At 43.9% G+C, this 7,142-nt stretch overlaps 1 pseudogene; it reads right to left on the reverse strand.

The window, feature by feature from the left end:
* Window positions 1-5,490: 5,490 nt before the first annotated feature.
* LOC136637366 (5S ribosomal RNA) lies at window positions 5,491-5,607 on the reverse strand (annotated as a pseudogene).
* Between the last annotated feature and the right edge of the window lie 1,535 nt (window positions 5,608-7,142).

Raw genomic sequence — 7,142 nt, forward strand, 5'->3', positions numbered from 1 at the left:
CTTGGAAAAATGGCCCTATTAACCTTCTGCAACTACTAAAGAAAGGAACTGGCTGAAGCAGCCTTGTAATTAAATGATATGGCTGATCACAGGTTATTGTTGCTCTTTTTATATATAGATCTGAGCTGTAGATATGGCTGTCTGTAGGATAGTAGAAAAAAGGGGACAAGAGCTATATTGAGGTTGTGCCTTGATCAGCAAAATAAGATACAAAAGCCTGAGGTGAATGTATAGTTTTGGATGGCTTCCACACATATTGATGAAAACAAAGTTGTTTTTAAAGGAAAGGGCTGATGTAGCAAAACGAGCACTCAAAGCAATCTCATAATTGCAATAGATAATTAGGTTCTTATTCATAGGCAAGACTTTTATATTCCTGCCAACCAGACTAAAAGGTTATGTCCCGATTTATACTAGTAACTCACTGCAATGAGACCCCAAAAAAAGCTAATTAATCTTCTGCTCTTCTTTCCCAGAAATATTACGATTGCGTTTATCGGAACAATTGCATAAATCCTATGAACTGTGACTAAACCTCTCTCTACTGCCTTGTTTACACATTGCAATAAAGACTATGGCTGCAATCCTATCCACTCTTACCTGGGAGTAAGCCCCATTGACTATAATGAGACTTACTTCTGAGTAGACATGCATAGGATTGGGCTCTAAAACTGCTCTTTAGTAAGGACAGTATAGGGCAGAGTCACCAACTTTTTAACCTTGCAAAGCTCCTGTGCCTGTAACAGCAAAAAAAATGGGAAAACACAGGAGAGAAACATTTTGTAGTGTTTTGTAGCTGCCCTGTAAGTAAATGAAGAGTGATACTTCTATGTTGAATGCCTGGAAGCACACTTAGTAGGTAGACCTTTTCCTATCTTGCAGGGGTTGACATGGAGAAAACATCATCTGCCAAATTGCAGATATTAATAACACAGAAGCCCTTCCAGAAGAAAACACAAATACATCCCCTACCCTGAAACTGTATGTTCACATGAATGAGTAGGGTACATTTTCCCCCTTTCAAAAATAGATGATACTGCCTTCGACAGGTATACCCAGGAAGACAGTGGAAACAGGAGGGAAGGGAAGAAATGGATGCCTGGTCTTCCCAGCCAGTTTGTCACTGCCCATTCTCTACTTCTCCCATGTTTCAATCAGGGCCAGCCCAAGTCTTCTTGACACCTGAGGAAGCATGCCAAATGCTGCCCCCCCTTACCCAACAATGTCCACTTCCTCTCTGCTCCCTTTTCCTTTTCCAATCCAGAGAGTGGAAGGAGGCGGAGCAGTGGAGGCAAGCAGACAGAGATGGACACCTTCCCCACCAGTCAGCTACCAGAGGCGACTGTTTCAGTTGACCTTGTGGATGGGCCAGTGCTGGTTTCTAACTGCAATATGATGGAAATACAGAAGTGTGTGTGTGTGTGTGTGTGTGTGTGTGAATTTTCATATGCATTGCCTCCCCTTCCCATACCAGTTGTCTGATTATTTGACACACTCTGATGGTGACAGCCGAGAGCCTGAGAAAAAGATAAAACAGTGGGAATGGCCTATTACAGACTGAGATTCTAATTAATCTATTAGTGCACTGTCTGGCCTTATAAAAAAAATTTTTAATAGATAGCAAATGACAAACTTATGAGGCTTTTAATATCACAATGAACTTGCCCATTCGGCCAACCCAGTTTGGAGCTACAAAGCAGTGTTTTAATGCACACTGATACTCCTTCATGACAAGGAAAGTTGCAGTTCTGATGGCTGAGTGTATCTCATGCTATAGTGCTATTTCTAGTCTTGTCTTCTGACAAAGGGCATTGGAATTAAAGTTACAATCTTTTTTTCTGGTAGGACTTTGCATTTCAAATCAGCGCAACTGTAAAAATTGAAGAGGTGAAATATTTTCCAGCATGGAGGTGAATGCTGAAGGAAAATTGCACCTGGTATATTTCGATTATCACATGGCTGCTGATGCACAGCAGCTCTGCCCAGGAAAACAAAAGAAGAGTGAATGTAATCTAAAAAAGGCTTGTGCTGCTTACCATGCTGGAAAATGCTTCACTGTACTAGTGCAGGCTTCTGGTAGATTTGTCTTTGCTCTATAGAGACTATTTGAATATACAGGAGGGCCCCATATCCACAAATCCTGTATCCGTGGATTCAGATATCCGCGGATCAGGTCCAGGGCCCCCCAGCGCATGCCCTCTCTAAGTGAGGGGAGCTTCACTCCCCTCGCCTCTGGTTCAGCTTCTGAGCTCAGCAAAACAACCCCCGCAAATAAGGGGGTACACCTGCACTTGTCAACAGTCTTGGAGCCTCTGTTTTATAAGCTTGCCAGTTGTGATCCATTTTAAAAATACTTGCAAGATGAGCCCTATTGGGAAGCAACTTATGACAGCTACAAGACTACACAAAGAGGCACAGAAAATAACAATCTAGAATGTCATACTAAGTAACAGGTGTTTCTTGATCTTCACTGGACATTGACTCCATACCCACAAGAAAATTGCAAGAGGAAGAAGCAGAATTAGAGTTCACAGCAATTCGGTCTCAAACATGACAAAGTCTTCCTCTCAGATCTCCATGGCTGGTGGCAGTACATCTTAGTCACAAGCTTTGAAATCTGTTGATTTGACACGCAGACTAATTCATGACTAGCAATGCTTAATTGCCATTACAGTCTCTGCCAAGGCACATCTTTTTTTTCTTCAATATGAAGAGGTTTATCTTCCAATTTGTGCACCATATGTCGCAATAGCTAACTAGCCAGTTTCTGTGTAGATGAGATACTGAGGAACTTCCTGTGGTGAAAATTAGCCAGTTGAAGGCAGGAAATAATCCTCATATCATGAAGGTTTGAAGAAAAATACATTTTATGTGTGAACTGCCCTTTCAGTGGAAAAAAACTATCATGGATGCATAGCTTCAAAGTTATACCCACTGGTCAACTAACCAAAAATAGCCACCACAGCTCAGACCCATTGAGAGGTGTGGCAGAAGCTCCTTCTTCCACTCTCCATGTGTACACTGTTGCCAACACTGCTCCTTCACATTTACATATGTATCCTACACGTGTCATGCGCGCGTGCACACAAATGACTGAAATTGGGGAAATTAGCAAGCAAGAGGTCAAATCTAGCAGTGTGACAAAGTTTTGGGACTGCTGACATGGAGTAGTGGTGCAAACATTCTAAGTGCCTCAAAATTAGGCTAACAGTAACCACAAGACAGAGCTTTTCAAATAAGATAGTTTATTAAAGAAATACAAGTAAAAGACACATTTAATTTTAGATCAGTTACAGAGGAGAGAGGTACTTGCAAGTAGCTGTATTTGGACAGCAGGAGGCAGTTGGGAAGTTGGGAAGGTGATTGAGGGCCCAACACTTTCCAGCATCAGTGCAGCTGTTGCAAGGTCAATCAAGAAGACTCGGTACTAGGAGTGAAAGTTTGCAGGCTCCTTATTTCATTGCAAGCCATGGGCACCCATGGGACTCTCGTCTCAAAGCATGGGACCCTTCCCAATGGTGATTTGGCCATTTATACAATTTCCAGTCTTTTGTCTCAAAATCTAGACACCCTATTGACTGAAATTTTACATCAGAGATGGGGCAAATACGCAATAGGTTACAGATAAGGTACAATTTGCATTAAAGATGGGAAATAGGTGGGCAAACAATTGATTGGCTATGATTTACATTACAGGTGGAGCTTTACCTTAAAACCTAGTACAAAGTTTCTAAAACCCAGCAGGGTGCACTATAATATCATTTATCCAATGCTGAATAACACCGACATAATTCAAGCCAATTATACAGATTGTTTTGACAGGTTTTAGAATAACATCATTAAAAGAGAAATAAATAATAATAATACAGGTATTTCTATACCGCCTTTCTTGGTCCTCAAATTTCTCCTCAGACTTTATTCAAGGCAGTTTACATAGGTGGCTAATTAAATCCCCATAGGGATTTTTACAATTTGAAAGAAGGTTCTATCTTTCAAGAAACCACAACATTCAGATGTTTCTTTCTGATCTGGTTGCAACATTCTGGCCTCCATCCTCCCATGCTCAGAGCAGATGGAATAGCTCAGCTCAGCTCAGCTTGTCAGCTTCAAGGTCGCATGGTGCCGATGGCCTTGAACTGGCAACCTGCGGATGTTATCTTCAGGCAAATGGAGGTTCTACCCTCTAGACCAGACCTCCTGTCCACTAGAGAAGGCACTAGTGTGATCTACTTGGCACTCCTTATCTGCATTCCTTTCCTATGTGCTAGTATAGAAACTAAGCAGCTGTGGGGCCTCTCTGCAAAATTAAGGCTTCTTGTCCTTTTATTAAAGAGGTTTTTAAAAGCTTTAATAAAACCAAGCATTTTGGTTTCTATGACTTAATTTTATATAACTATTGTGACCTTTTACCTTGGGTACAGTTTGGTATCAAGGGTCACTTGGTCTCCATATTACATATGTGTGCTTTTGCTCTAAAAGCATAAAAGTTACAAAGCTGGTGGATACATGCATAAATCAGTGAATGTCATAACATGCCAACCGCCAAGGTGAGAGCTCATTCCTCCCTAGCAGCTGCCTGGCACTGGTATCTGCTATCTCTGAGCTACATTATTCCAAAGTGTGAACATATCCTCTGAGGCCCCAAGTCCCAGCTTCAGATAGACTTGCAATATTGCTCTTTAATTTTACCATCTTATGTGTTGCTATGCTTTAGCAGCGTGGCTATTAGGCTATTAACTCTGTGACCTGTCACCCAGGTCACTCTGCCACCTCCTATCACAGCCACAATGTGGCCTTGAGGTAAGGGAACAAATGTTTCCATACCTTGAGGAGACCTCTGTGACTGCCCCGCCACCAGAGGATACAGCACACATCCCATTGGCACAGCTGCACTGGCACTGGAAAATTGGATAGGATTGAGCCCTGAATCTTTTGGGGAAGAGAGAGAGAGAGAGAGAGAGAAAAACTGCTATGAAGATTTGGGGGGGGGACGACACACAGGACCAAGCGCAGCATGGACAACCCAGCTAGTTTCTGAAGTGACCAAAACATGGAGAAGAAACCTCAAAGCACATCTTAGTGTGGCCCCATGCAAAAGCTTGGCCCCATGCAAAAATGGAGGTTTCTACTGGGATATAAGCCTTAGGACATCTTGCTGGAGAGAAAGCTGGCCTTCATCTGCTTGCTGCTGAGCAGATCTGCTTCCAGAGCAGGAAATTATAAGGCGTTTTACAAAGGAAATAAAGGAATTTTTGACAGGACAAAGGAGTTTGGGGAGCTTCTTTCCTGAGCTTCCTGGCCTTGACTGAGTTTTCCAGGAGGACATAAAAAGAGTTTGATGGCCCATCTAGGGGAGTTCCTTCTGAACAAAATGGCGTGGCAGGGTGTATTGCCTCAAGTTCCGGTTGGGGACTTCTTGACCCAGAGTCTGAAAAGAACTATCCAGTTGCAGATGGTTGGCAACCTTCAGTCTCGAAAGACTATGGTATAAGCCTACAGCACCCAGTATTCCCAGGCGGTCTCCCATCCAAGTACTAACCAGGCCTGACCCTGCTTAGCTTCTGAGATCAGACGAGATCGGGCATGTGCAGGGTAACAGTTGCTGGGCTTGGGCAATTGTAATTTAACATTCAGGCAGGACTTGTTCTTGCTAGCTATCCTTTTGTCAGATCTCAAGCACCCAAATTTAATCAACCTCAGAGGAGCCTCTCCTTGGAAGCCAGCAAAATCTCACCCCTTTCACAGATCAGGGAGGTCTGCCCATCTCTAAAACCAAGATGAAGTCAGTTTTAAACTGCACAAATGTTTGGGAAAGAGGGTGTATATAACGACATCAGTCCCTTGAATGGAGTAGTTGCCACCAGAGTTTTTCAACCTCAGATGCTGTATTCTTTAGAGCTGGTAGTGGGAGCAAAGCACAGGCTCTCAGCCACCATTCTGAGTCTCCATGGCTTAATCTGAGGCCTAGTGAATTCTTTCAGAGTACTTTCACTCTCAGTCTTTGCTCTCAGTCTGAGAGTGAAAGTACTCTGAAAGAATTCACTAGGCCTCAGATTCAGCCATGGAGACTCTTTGTGAGTCTGGTCCAACAAGAAGCTGAAAGAACATACCAAGATCCAGGTCTACAGAGCTTTCGTCCTAAGTACACTTCTGTACTGCAGCGAGTCATGGATTCTTCGCTCACAACAGGAGAGGAAACTGAATGCTTTCCACATGCGCTGCCTCCAACGCATTCTCGGCATCACCTGGCAGGACAAAGTTCCAAACAACACAGTCCTGGAATGTGCTGGAATCCCTAGCATGTATGCACTGCTGAAACAGAGACGCCTGCGTTGGCTCGGTCATGTTGTGAGAATGGATGATGGCCGGATCCCAAAGGATCTCCTCTATGGAGAACTTGTGCAGGGAAAGCGCCCTACAGGTAGACCACAGCTGCGATACAAGGACATCTGCAAGAGGGATCTGAAGGCCTTAGGAGTGGACCTCAACAAGTGGGAAACCCTGGCCTCTGAGCGGCCCGCTTGGAGGCATGCTGTGCAGCATGGCCTTTCCCAGTTTGAAGAGACACTTGGCCAACAGTCTGAGGCAAAGAGGCAAAGAAAGAAGGCCCATAGCCAGGGAGACAGACCAGGGACACCCTTGCTCCCAGTGTGGAAGGGATTGTCACTCCCAAATTGGCCTTTTCAGCCACACTAGACGCTGTTCCAGAACCACCATAGTCTTTCGAGACTGAAGGTTGCCTACTACTTTCACTCTATGCAAAACTCTGTGGTGACTAATGCTGTGTCACACACACACACACACACACACACACACACACACACACACACACACAATCCCCTCATAAATTTAATTATCAGAATTCTTTAACTTCCCTTGACATTTTTGAAAGCTGTTTTACCCGCGTGTACCCTCAATATTGGCTTTAAATTTTGCCTAGGGATTCGTCTGTCCTTTCTTTCTTTCAAATTCTATGGTGACTGAGGTCCAAATCCTATCCAATTTTCCAGTGCTGGTGCAGCTGTGCCCATAAGGCGTGCACTGCATCCTATGGTGGAGAGGCGGTCACAGAGGCCACCTCAAGGTATGGGAACATGTGTTCCCTTACCTCAGGGCTGCATTGCAGCTTCACCAGTGTTGGA

The sequence above is a fragment of the Tiliqua scincoides genome, chromosome 1 (assembly GCF_035046505.1).
Source record: "Tiliqua scincoides isolate rTilSci1 chromosome 1, rTilSci1.hap2, whole genome shotgun sequence".
NCBI classification, from domain to species: Eukaryota; Metazoa; Chordata; class Lepidosauria; order Squamata; family Scincidae; genus Tiliqua; species Tiliqua scincoides.